This window comes from Sciurus vulgaris (genome assembly GCF_902686455.1).
Source record: "Sciurus vulgaris genome assembly, chromosome: 3".
In the NCBI taxonomy this organism is placed as follows: Eukaryota; Metazoa; Chordata; class Mammalia; order Rodentia; family Sciuridae; genus Sciurus; species Sciurus vulgaris.
The window spans coordinates 88,972,030-88,985,587 of record NC_136463.1 but is presented as its reverse complement, the minus strand read 5'-3'; the positions used below and the strand labels follow the sequence as shown (position 1 = coordinate 88,985,587).

Genomic DNA, 13,558 nt, shown 5'->3' with positions numbered 1-13,558 from the left:
GTTTCCTCTTTCATAGTTAAAGTTCTTAAGATCTTGAGATCCTGACACAGCTTGTGTTCTCTAGAAACAGACACTGATAAAGGGCTTGTATATTGCTCAGATTGTATATTGTACAGATATTGAGTAAGAATAGACAGCAATGGAAGGAAGGGGAAGAATTTGTCTTACTCAGTTTTTTTGTTGCCATGATGGAAAAAAAAAAAAAAAAAAAAACCTGTAAAGAACAATGTAAAGGAAGACAAGTTTATGTTGGCTCATGGTTTTAGTTTCAGTCCTTGGTTGCCAACTACATAGCTCTGGGTCTGAGGTGAAGCAGAACATTATGGTGGAAGGGCATGGCAGAGGAAAACAGCTGAGGACATGGCACCCAGGAAGTAGAGTGAGAACTCTGCTCGCCAAGGACAAAATATAAACCTCAAAAGCATTATCCTCAGTGACCTAGTCCCTCCAGCCACAACGTGCCTGCCTATAGTTACCATCCAGTTAATCTGTATCAGTGAATTAATCTATTAAATAGGATACAACTCTCATAATCTGATCATTCCACCTTTAAGAATTCCTGTCCCAAACGTGAATCTTTGGGGGACACCTCATATCTAAACCATAACATTGTTGCTGGATATAGGGAGAGGTGAACTGAGATTACAAGACCCACAGAGCCTCGAGTTGCCTTGCTGACCTCTGTGGGATGCAGTATGACCCAAGTCAATACAGAATTTCTTGGCCTTTGTAATCATACATGGATTACCAAATGGATGTGGCTACTTCAGGAAGAATGCAAGACTCCCTTGGGCAAGTCCAATCCCAAGGGAGTTGGTTAATTATAGGTTTTCTCCTCCCTGAAGAGAGATCTGAACGGGTACATATCCATTTCCTTCACAGGTAAAGTTCCAGACTAAAAGATGGAGCACTCCCAGGGGGACTTAGCACAGCATTGCTTTGAGAAGGCTTCACAATTTAGCCAAATGCTTTTCACAGGGAAGGGTAGGAGAAGAAAAGGTGGTTGTCCCAAGGGTAAGAGATAGTGCTGAAGGAAGTGTGGCAAGGCAGATGACAACTAAAGAACAGAGCAAAAGTTTATGTTACTTGAGGAGGTGGGGAATTTCAACAGAAAATAAAGGTAGTAAAAGCAGAATCTTTACATGGTGGGATCATTGGAGGCAATTTGGGGAGTATTAGTTTATTTGCATAGAAGCCCACTGTTTTCATTCAATTTTTTTTCTATTCATTCTTTTTTCCTCTGTTTTTAAAGTTTGGGGAAGTTGCTAATAAAAACTGTGGTGGACTTAGGGTGACCAGCCTCTGCTTACTCAGGCTAAATGCTGGCTCAGGACACTAGACTTTTAGCGGGAGACCTGGGTTATCCAAGGTAGGTTCCTACAAAGCCTTTTCCGAGGCAGTTCTTGGTGTCACAACTGAAGTCATGAAATAATGGATGGGTAAAGGTTTAGAAACCATGAGGAGATGTTTTTCCATCTAGTTAAGAGTGACAGGGAACAGAGACATTATTGATGACTCCTGCAGTGCTTCACATGTACTTGGCAGCTAATAAATACAGATCAAAAGGAAATTGAACATGAAGGCCATGAATTAAAAGAGAACATTATTTGGAACAAACTCTTAAGGACAGGGGAAGAATGGTAAAGTAAGGAATAAATCAAGGGAGCAAACAAGAACTGAATGCCATCATTCAGCCAAACACAGTGTTGGCTCAGGCCCTGAGCAATTGCAGTTCAGACTGGGGTACTCCTCTGACTATCCCTGTTACAGAGCAACCTGAGGAGCCCCCTCTCTACCTCACCGTCACCTCAACAGTTCTGGAGCATCTTTTCCTTCCTTCTTTCCTTCTTTCCTTACTTCTCTCTCACTAGAGGGGTGATGCAGGTATTAACTGCCTCTGGAACTAAAGTTAGTAAAATCTCCACCACTTCCCCAAACTTCAACCTGGGCATATGGCCACTGCCCCCTCCTAGAGTGAATAAGTCTCTCCCATGGATTGGACATAATTTAATGTGGATGTGGAAGTTTGATCCTGGGAGTGGTCTCAGGAGTGCAAATCTAGAGTTGACTTTAACCACTCCAAGTCCAGGACCCAAAAGGTTTGGTGGAAACTAATTTGTTCTCTAAGATGCAAAGAGACAGGTTCTTTTCGCTTGCTTTCAAAATATGGAATGTGTTACAGGTAAGGCCATATTATTCACCGACTCTGTGCCCTTTGGACTTCCTGACTCTATGTCAATCATAATTCAAACTCAGTAAACAATTACATTTCCATTGATGAACTGGGTTCCCACAGATTTTGTATTGAAGAGTTGGATGTATAAAACAAAGCCGCACTCTATTTTCAGGTTGCTTTAAGCTTCCTGGTTCTAAGATACAATCTCAGTTACTTCCTCTCATCCAAGACTAGTGGCCTCTGCTTTGACTTGATTTTGATCAAAAGAGCAGTAGAAATATTTTTTTCAATGCATCTGCCACTCAGTAGACACTTGTAGAGTGTTTAATGAGGATTCATAGCTGCTCACATTTTGAAATAGGCAGAGCCTGGAGTACTGTAGGTTCACCTATGAACAGTTCTATATAATGTTCAGTGAATGGCTCAGTAAATGAACAGGCAAGTTCAATAATAAACTAAAAAATAATGATTTCAAAGTTTAATGGATTAGTGTAGCCCTCACATTCTCATGACATTTGTTTCACAATAATACATTATTTCCTCTGAAGTCCCAATGCATTTTTCAACATTATTAAGTGATGCCGATTACATCTTGGAGAGCAGGCAAGTATGATAATCTGCATTTGACAAATGGCTTAGGAGAGGGATGGCTGAAGAAGAAAAAGAAAGAGAAGGACAAAGTGAGAGAGCAGTCCCTGCCCTGGACTTGGAGAAGCCCACACAGGGCAGCTCAGCCTTGCCCTGTCTGTTGCATATAAGCCCTGTGCTTGGACAGGTGCTCCTTGCACCTGAGCTGCCAATTGTTTCTTGATCTTTCCATCTACTTCTGCCATTTTTGTTGACTTTCCAGAGCTGTTTGCCTGGGAACAGGTTGTGAAAAGGGCTGTGTTGCTCACCCTCTGATCTACAAGGATGCCTTTTCTGAAGAGTCCTTTAAGAATATTTGCCATAAAAGTAAGGTGTTTCTGGAGATGAAAGTACAGACAGTCAGAGAAAAGAACTCACTGTGTGTGTGTGTGTGTGTGTGTGTGTGTGTGTGTGAGTGTGCATGCTCTTCCAATAAAAAAGAATAAAAAAGAAAAGAAGGAAAGGCACACCCCTCCTCCAGCCCACCCCTCAGGAGACCTCTGACCTGCTTTGCTAACACCACCCCCACTTTTGTCTTTTTAACTTGAGAAGCTTTGTCAGCACAAAAGGAGGAACTCAGGAGCTGGTTCAGTGGCCCTGAGACAGCCCAGGACTTTGCTGGTTATTTGGGCAACCACAGACAGGGAGGTCTGCCTCCTGGGGACCTCAGGAGAAGGCAGAGTGTCCCTGCCTCCTCTTAGTATGTTTTCGGCTGGGGGTCCCTCTTTCCATATCAGGCAGTTGTCAGGAGCTATTATAAGCTGGTGGGGGCAGGGGCTCTTAGGCCCCAGAGTCACAGTTTTGAGAACTATGGGGAACTGACTGTCAATGCCATTCAGGGCCAGTTGTATTGAAGGCATTAATCACACAATACGCTAGTCTCTCCCAGGGAAAGGTCAGTGACAGTCCCCGTCCTCTTCCTTTCCTCAGTGTTATCACTGATTTTAATGGCCTTTCGGTATCTGGTGAAAATCGAACTCAGGTTCTTTTTATTTAGACAATCATGGACCACAAAATTAGTTGCTTTCTCAATTTACACACAGCCATATCCCTTGAGGCCTCCCTTAGGCTCTGGTTTCAGGCAGACTCTTTGCTTAGGTTAAAAGGAATACAACTTGTGTCTTGTAGGTTTAATGAATTTACATAAATCCTTGAAGTAATATGCTGGATGCCCAGCTTGCAAACTGGACTTTAATGCTGTGCATTGGATTTGTGTAAAATCAAAGTCAGGGAACAGTTAGGGCCCCCCCTACCCTTTTCCCACCTTCACTTTCCCAGTCCTCTTTATATGGGGCAAGCAAAGTAGTTAAAAATGTCAAACTCACAGTACGCACTGTCAACAACACAATGAGGAGGCTGAAATAAAATCCTCCAACCTCATGGTGATACTTTATACTTACATAGAGCCTTTCATCAAGAGTCTTCCAGTGTTGTAGGAACATTAACCCTTGATGTACCTCCTGGACTGGGCCCAGAGTCTGTTGATTGAAAAAGCAAAAGGATTGGGGGATTATACGTATAATTTGAAGAATCTTCTGGTCCCAGGAAGGTTCTTAAAGTCGAGTTGGTCGAGTTTTGCGTCTTGCCAGTTTACCTTCACTTTCAGCATACCTCTGCCATATCAGCACCCTCACCAGAGGTCAGTGGTGAGCCAGTAGTGTCAACAACCCAACAACGACATGTGTATTGAGAGGTTCAGCAATCAGTCCTCACTCTTCCAGGGAGGAAAAATGGTGTTAGCAAGCTTGACATTTGATATGTTAGGAAATGCATCAAAGCAGTTATTATGGGAGTAATCTGAACTTTGCTGGAACTCCTTATATTTACTTTATGGTTTGGTCTTAATTTGTTTGATTGATGTATGTGGGATAGTACAACATCTGCAGTGACTACAGCCTGTAAATGTCTTTAGCCCACACTGTGTTTGGGTCTATCAACGTGGCATTTTTTTGTTTGTTTGTTTTTTTGTTTTTCTAAGTTGTACTTTGTGCACCAATCAGTGTCAGATAAGGTCTGTTGTAGATAATTTTCTAATTGATCAGAGTACTCTTATCTAGGGACCCTGGACAAAGCAATATGATTTTTTTTTTTTTAAATCAGTGTCTGCTTATAGACAAAAAATGTCATGTTTTTACTTCCCTTTTAATAAACAGTGCTTCCATCTGCATGAGAATAATGTGGGTCACATTCTAAACATGCAGATTCTCAAGCCCCATAGAGACTAACTCTCTCAAAGCCATGCTAATTTGCGTATGTTTGGCGGATGTTGGGGTGCTTCTTTGCTACCCTTTGTAAAATCTCCTCTGCTTCTTCCTACTGCTGATCATATTAACTCTTACAAGGCTGACTGTCTCTGAAGCCCTGGTAGGACCAGTAGCTTTAGCAGAAGAAATGGATATTGGAACAGAGGACCACTCATCACTGAAGGCTCTTAGTGTGAAGGGAAGCAGGAAGTGAATACATCTAAATGCCTGCTCTCCAATATTTTCTCCTTCCCACAATTCAATCTTTTCCATTCCAAGGTGCGCTGGGACTAAGCTCTATGAGTCCAATTCTCTACATTCTTTGTTCTTCTCTTTGAGGCCTACAGCACCTCTCCATTGGAAGAGCTAAGCAGAGAGACTGGGTTATGTAAAGGAGCAAAAGTCACACCTATTTGGAGTTGAAATCTGAAGCTCTTTTGAATGTCGACTGCCATGTATTTGTATACAGGAATCAGAACTGGTTATTTTCTTATTGGCCCCAAGCTTCTTCTTGTAATTTGTTACTATTCATATTGTATATCAACTTTCTTTTCAATGTTTATCATCATCAGAGGAATCTAGGGCTCCCAGGGACACCGGAGGGTGAGGCAGCCTGAGTTGAAAGCTGGATTTACTGCTGGCTCTATGCATGATTAGATCCAAATTAATTAAACAACATATCTCTCTGGGGCTCAGTTGCCTCAGTTGTGAAGGGGGGTGATGGACATGGTATGTATCTCACTTACTTGTGTTAAGGGTACATTAGATGATGCACTTAAAGAAGATGATACATAGAAATACTTAAGGAATGGTCATTGTTATGTTGTTTGTGAAAATGAGGGAGGAGGACAAGGAGATCCAGACATTGGAGGGAGAAACTGAACCTGCCAGGATGGTCAAGATTATCTTGGCTAATTTTTCACACCGTGCAGATCTGATTACTGTATTTAACTTTAGGAATCTTCACAATTTAAGAGTGAAAACACTTTGACCTGAAGAATACAGGATAAAACTTATCTTTTTAACAAATGAAAAGGTCTATTAATCTGCCCCCTGAACTCACTCCCTGAAGTCCTTGATTGGTGAGGGCAGGCCTTAGAAATTAGAAGACATCACTTGAGGATGGACTGAGAGGCAGGAGGGAGAGTGGGTCAAGCATCTTGGCAGGTAGAGGTGATTTCAGCAGCCTAATTCATTGATCACCTCGCAGAGGGGCATGGGAAGGATAACCCTGCTCCCATTCACCCTCAACTGCCCCCTATTTCTTTTTACACTAAGTTATAACTCAGGTATGTACAGTACTTGTACTTAACTCTTGCTTGGGAATGTATGACCCTAGGGGCTCCAAATGTGCAATTAAAGAGAACCCAGACTCTGGTTTCTATCATAGGTAAACCACCACCCCAACCACCACCAACAATAAAACCCATGCAGGAAATATGGCATGTATTTCTTTTTTGAAATTGTTACAGACATAAGGTATCTTCTCACTGTGAAGTAGGACTCCAGTGTGCATGGAAATAGTGCTTTGAAAAACCTATCTTACCTTGGTGGAAACTTTCAGTCATTATTTTCTTGGACTTTTTTCCCCCTTCAAGAAAAACGTAGTGTCTAATTTGTGGCTTATGCCCTTGAGTTTTACTACAGGGGCCTTCAAGCAGTGTGGAAGGTACACAGATATGGGTTTTGGGCCATCACTCCAGGCCACTGCAAAGCCCTAGTTCTCTCCTGGATACAGCTCTGAAGACTCACTGTGGCTTAGACATTCCCAACCTCCCCCTGGAGGATCCCTTCCTGTTAGACTAGCCAGAACAAGGAGCTGGCCAAACCTGCACTTCTACAGGTTTTCTAACTTGTCTGCAATGCTTGCTGGCGGCCAGTGAACTGAACCAAAGCGGTTCATGCTTGTCTCCCTTAAAGCTCCATTTGTTAAACTGCAATTGCACAGGAAAAGGTCAGCACTTTATGTTCTCAGCACTTAAATTTAATCATTCCTTAAGACGGACATAGTCTAAGAGGTTTTCTAATTAATTCTTAAATGTGATGGGAAGCGGCTGTCAGTCTTTGGATCAGAAATAAAAACCCAGTACCTGGTTCCCACTCTTTTCTATCATAGTTCATTTCTACACTCTGTTGCCTTCTAGAAGGAAATCCCCAGCATTTGTTCAACCAATAGCTCTTCATCTAGCAAACACTAATATCAGATATTTGGTAGATTTCCCCTTGAGATGTATTCTGAAAAATTTGTACCATCATTAAAATAGTTTTAATAACAAAAATTGAATGCAATTATTGAAAAGAAAAATCAAACCACACCAAAGCATACAAAAGAGGTACTTCCTCCCACCTCATGTCCCCAAAATAATCAACATTAATAATTTGTATAAGACCTCTCATACCATGTATGATATTGCAATTTGGATTATTCACTCAGTAACAAACATCTAATTCTGTCCTTGTTAGCATATGCATTACCTCGATTTACCTATCTCATATAAATTAATATTTAAATTGTCCCTTGTATTATTTCATGACAAATAATCCTGTAAAGAATATTCTTGTGCTTATATATATTCTAGTGCTCTTCACACTTCTGTTGTCACTATGGAAAAGTGATATTGCTGGGCCTATGAATTTGTACATGTAAACTATTTAAATATTTCTAATTTACTTTGATTAATATTATGTTCATTTCAAATTAATCTGTGATTCATAAAATATGTGTGGTTTTGATTCCTACCTGAAAATGGCATATTTGGAGGGGGGAGTTGAGATCCTGCCAAATCAATAATCAATTGCTCTTGTTGGTGAAAATAATTTTCAGACATGGAATGAGCACCCACTGTAGGTAGGTAGTGAGATGCCACATCATTGTTTTCCAAGGTCAGGGATGCTTAAACATACACTCTGTTCCAAGGAATCTACTAACCTTGTTCCTATCTTCACCTTCAGTGCCTTCCCCTCTGCATTTCTGTTCAGCATTGGCTACAGCAGGGAATCTGGGTATAAACAAATAAACAACGTGTACAGCACAATGGCTGCTCTCAGAGACCTTTCAAACAAGTTGGGGAGACAGAACACAGATGGCTAAAAAACAAACTAAAAATACAAGTCAGTGTATAAAAAGCAGCAAATAAATATAAATAGTAAGCATCATTATAGCAGCCCAGAGGAAGGAAGGGAAACAGTGGCTGGGTGTTCAAGCTTCATAGCAGGGACTCAGTGTTGGATGTGTGGAATGTCTCTAGGTGGAGGCTGGAGTGGGTGGGGAGACAACTATAAAAACTCTTGAGAACCAGCTGACAGAAAAAGAGTTCTGATGAGAGAGTGGAAAATAGGGAAAAGTGCCCACATTTATTCTGATAGTTGCAAGTGAGTGAGTTTCGCAATATTGTTTGAAATTATTTGTGGTACTTGGCAGAAATTCTCATCTATTATTTCATTTATTCTTTTATTTATTTATTTAAGTGATGAGGTGGTACAAGTTAGTTATTAAAAATTTGAGAACTGGAGGAAAATTTCCAGCATGCTTCCTGGGGTGGGGTTGGGGGGGATTATCACGTTTGCAAATATGCACAAAAAGTTTTGCTTTATGATTGCAGGGCACCCTTCCTTCTACCCTAAGTTGAGAAACTTTAGAGGGTCTCTAAAAAAGGGTTGCAACCCAAAGCAATCCATCTATAAGAAAAAGTTAGCCAGATCACAGTAAAAAGTTGTTATGCAATGTAAGACACAACTAGTATATATTTATGAATCATCAAACTCTGAAACTGACTCGAAGCAGGTGGGTAAACAACCTGAGAGTGCCGCCCTGCAGTTTAACCAGCCTGCATCAGTAGAGGCGATTCTTTGGCTTTTTCGCACCTCAAAGAAGCCAAGCTCTCCAAAATGTGAATCAATGGGATTATTTACGCGTGTATAACTGGAATCCACTCCAAGAGGCCGATTTTGCTGCAGAAAAAGATACTCTTGCTCCCCACCCCCTCCTTTCTTTTTGACAGTCAGTTAATAAAGACTCAACAATAAGCAGCTGCCAGTGATGTCATTTGGGACTTTGTCCACGGAGCTTGTAAATACAAGCTCGGAGCAACTACGGAGCCGCAGCCCAGGGAGCAAGTCTCCCGCAAACTCGCCCGGGATTCGCGGCAGGACCTCGCTGATGCTGCGGATATTCAGGAAAACCGAGTAGTCTCGTAGCCGCGGTCTTTGAATGCTTGAAAAATAAACAGAGCATAACCGCGGGAGGAGAATTTTAGCAGCAGAGAGTGGTTGAGTCCTTGCAGTTCCTATGTCTGTCTCCAGGACTGTGTGATTTGTGTTCACTGAGGAGCTAACTACAAGTAAGACTGTTGGGATTTTTAAAAAAACTCTTGTAACAGTTTTTCTTGTTTACACAGCTTGCTTTCCTTTTAAAGTGAGATGATGATGTTTACGTTTTTCTGCAGGCTCTCTCGGCAGCCACAAGTATGCATTTCTTCCAAGTAATTATAGTGCGTGCGCTAAAGTTGACTGGGGTTAGGTGGAGAGGACGTGTAGACTCAGGACAGGCACCAGGGTGCAGATAGGGAGGCTGAATTGTTAATTCTCATTTGTTTCTGCAGTGAGGTGGAGTTTGGTAGGAATTTGTTTTGTGTGTGTGTGTTGTTGTTGTTGTTTTTGCTGTTGTGGATTTTTTGTGTTGTAAAGTACCAACTAGCCAATCAAAAAATCTATTAGGTTGACCTAGGCAGTTTAGCTAAACGCTTTAAAGACTAATTTTAATGAACTGGTTGCTGGAGGGAAAATATCCCCTTTTATCTCTGATTTTGTGTGTGTGTGTGGTTTACAGATTTCTAATGTGTGCATGTTGTTGTTCATATGTTGTTTTTCATCCTGCTACACCCTCTCCTCAGACTCTCCTCTTTTCTTTCTTTCTCCCCCCTCCTTCTCCTCCTCTCTCAAACTCATTCATTCTCAGGTGCTAGTAGTATGCATTAAAACTGTTTTGAAATTCAAACCCTTTCCATGTGGATTCCCCACCGCCACCACCCAAACCGAGTATGTGATTTGCCTTCTGAGTTAGCAACTGGAGTTAATGTACTACTGAAAAAGTCAACTTTGACACTCAGCTTGTTGGTGGGCAAGATCTACATCCTTTCTTTCACTTTCCTCAGGGCTCTAAAATTCTCTAAGTATTCTCTGGGATTTAAACAGGAAGAGTGGGCTCCATGCCCCACCAGTCCGGACAGGGACTGTCTTATCCTGCTGCACTTGCTCTCCCCATGTGGTATAAGTTCTCCATATGAGCTTTATGAACGTGTCTTTCTGTGGGTCCTTGCTGCTGCCTGGTATTTCCTCCTTCGCGCTTGCAATTCAGCCACTTGCAGCTAGTAGCAAATCACCACTGATTCCTGCCCTCTAGACCTGACAGCCCTCTGGCAAGAAGTGGCTGTTAGCCTGTTAGCTCCTGCACGAGAAACCCATGACTCATTCCAGAGACGGACTTGCTCCTGAATTCAGCTGCTCTGTCACCAGCCCAGGAGTGCAGTGACAGCCCTGACTGCTTTCCCCTTAGAAGCCAGTGTAGGAAAGTCCTAAAATACTCAACTATTTTTTCATGGAGTCCTGAGATGGGCTACTTCCTGTCTCTGTGTCAGCTCCCAATTTTTCCATCAAAGCACACTGTGCTTGGGTATGTTTTATATATTAGAGCTCACTGCTCTCTGCAGATTTTTTTCAAAATAAGGGATTTGCTATTAATATAGTTTGCAAAGTATTAGTCGAAGCTTATCATTTTATGAAAGAAAAACTGGGTCATGAGGTGGGGTAGTGATTTGTCCAGAGGCACCCAGCAAGAGGGTGCCAGAGTTCCCTCTAGAAACTGTGTCTGCTATGCTCACTCCAGCATGCATTCCGATCTTCAGGTTCTTAAAGATTAAAAAGAAATAGGATCCACATATGGTTCATATGCTTCTTGCAGGAGCAGAGCTGTGTGCAGGTGTACAGATGAAGGTGGTCTGGCAAAGACTGAAAGTTCCTGTTTTGTCTTTGGCTCTGGTTACATTTCTTTACATCTCTGTTCCTCCTTGTTTTTGCTAGCAAACAAAAGGGAACCCTGTGATTATTTTACAGTTGGCCTAAAGGTTAGCAAGGTAATAGTTGAATTAGTATAGAAGGTATTTTGGACTGAGTACAGGTTGGGATAGCTAAGGTGATTCCCAACTCTGATAACTTTGTTTCTGCTTTACTTCTAAGTCTCAGACTTTGCTAACTATAACTTGCTTGTTTTCCTCCTCTTGTGACCTCCTCTTGTGGAAGCTTTTCTGCATTTTTTCCTTGATGGCTGCTCCCCTCCATCCTCTCACTACTGCCTGGACCTCAGGTCCCAGCATTCCACAGGACCCACTCATGCCCTGCATTTCTTTTCTTTCTGGAGTCTTCCTTGCCCTGACAGTCCCACCTTGGGGTGCCTCTGTGGACTCTCCAGATCCAAGTGACGTTGCACTTGCACTTGTTTGGATCCTTTTGGTATCTTGTGCCAACTTTTGCCATGAGACCTGGAACTCTTTCCCTACATAAATATCTCTTTCCATTGAAAGCAAGGGCTATGTTGTAAAACTTCCCTTGTCCACAGAAAAGTTGTTTCATGTATGATGCTAAATAAATGAAAGAGTTAATTAAATATGCATTTTCCCATATCAAACCCTCAGGCTTCCACGCTTGGTTGACAAAATTATTGGTTAACTGTGCTTAGTGGCTTTGAATTTTTCTTCACTGTGATGAAGGCTGTGATTCCAGAGTTCTGAGCACAAAAAACAGGGCTATACTTGATCGAATGCCTGCCACTCTACCCTGCCTCATTTCTTTGTGCTCTCTGCATATACTAATATCTATGCTGGAGTTTCACTTGCATCAGAATCTTCTGTTCTGGGGCACCGTGGCATATTGATTAAGGACTTGACCCTGGAACCACATTGCTGGGGCTTAAGGCCTGTTTCTACTACTTGCTGGCTTTATGGTCTCACAGTTAATCCACTGATTTTTTTGTTTGTTTCAATTTCTCCTCTTTCAGATTTGGATAATAAGAGTTCCTGCTTCCTGGAAGGATAAGGGAGTTTGAAATATAGATAACTAAGACACATAACACAATGTGAGGCATATATTAAGTACGAATGAGTATTAGCTATTATTGTTACTATTTACTGTGCTGATGCCTGCCTCCCATTCCAGACTTAATGACCCAACATCTCCTAGGTGGAATTCAGATGCAAGTATAGTTAAAAGTTCTTTACATGATTCACATGGGGAATACTGGCTTATTAGCAGCCAGGACCTGTTTCCTGCGGGCTAGATATTCTCTTCAGGACCCCTCCATTTTTATACTTGTGCAGCAGGCCTGTGACCCCTGTCTATATACCCATTTTGTCCTCTCAGCTCTTGCTTGCCCTTCCCCTCCTGTGAGCAGTTTTCCATGCCCCACTTGCCATGGACAGGTGTCCTTATGCACCAGGGAAGTGTGTGTTCATTGGTTCCCTCTTTAGCCTCTGAGTGCCATGAGGCCCACCTGCCTGACACCCACCTTGAAGCTACTCTCTTTAGTGAATTACTTGCTGAGTAGATGAAAAAAACGTTGCCCACTAAGTTCACTTCATTCCCATTTGTCACCAGGTCCTGTGCCTGCCCCTTTCCCATGCTGTGTCTGTGATCCTTTCCCTGCTCTCAAGTCACCTTTACTGCTCCTTCTCTCTAGGTAACATCTGCCCTCCCTACTTCCCAGAGCAGACTGTGGTCCTACACGACACCACCCTTTCTTTCTCCCCTTTGCTTCTGTCAGATGAAGGAGAGAACGTACCCATGAGATTCTGACTGAACTCTGCTGGAATGCCTAAACTCTATGGCCCCATTTAAAAATGACATCTTTGCATTCTGCCTCTGCCATGAGATTCTAGTGAATTTGAGGGAGGGGTGTTGAGTTGTAAAATTTGTAATCTCATACATAGCCCTGTATTTGGCACAGAGTGTGTGGTCCCAAAAAACGATGAGGAAAAGGTATGACTGTGTTGTTGATGGGCACTATAAGAACAGATTGGAATTGTTTTCTCCTTATATCAGTATTGAGAGATTCCTGTATAGCAGGCTTATTTCTAAACTCTTTGCTCTGTCATTATGGTCATCATGTTCATTACCCAAGCAAGGGTAGCTGAGGATCAGAAAGGTTAAGTAATGTGCACAGGAGGCAGTCAGAGGCACAGCAGTGTTACAACGTGCAGCATGCACTCTGAACTTTCATTGTGCTGCTCTCTGGAGGTTCAGGACTGACCTCTTGAGCCTCACCCACAATGGAGCTGTGGTCACACATCTGCCTCGGAACTGCTTGTACTGGCAGAGTGGTAAATCAGATCAACACTTCCAAGTGCCAGCCAGTTGGACTGGTGATTCACATGTTCTCCTCAGAAGTATCTAAAGCACAGGCCCAGCCCTTTTGGTATTTTTTTTCCCCTCTTTAAATCTCAGATATGAATCTCCTTGAAGA

The 13,558-nt window shown here is 42.2% G+C and overlaps 1 protein-coding gene across 6 annotated transcripts in view; it reads left to right on the top strand.

The window, feature by feature from the left end:
• Positions 1-13,558, top strand: part of NCKAP5 (NCK associated protein 5) — a 1,127,143-nt gene that overhangs the window by 82,700 nt on the left and 1,030,885 nt on the right. For 2 of the 6 annotated variants that reach the window (XM_079135586.1, XM_079135596.1), the window contains exon 1: positions 8,933-9,386. The exons of 1 other annotated variant lie outside the window; for it this stretch is intronic. The gene's annotated coding sequence lies outside the window, so the exon portion shown is untranslated. Of the gene's footprint in view, positions 1-8,932; positions 9,387-13,558 lie in introns of those variants that run through there. 3 more of the 6 variants (XM_079135591.1, XM_079135588.1, XM_079135589.1) reach the window with 3 other exon arrangements.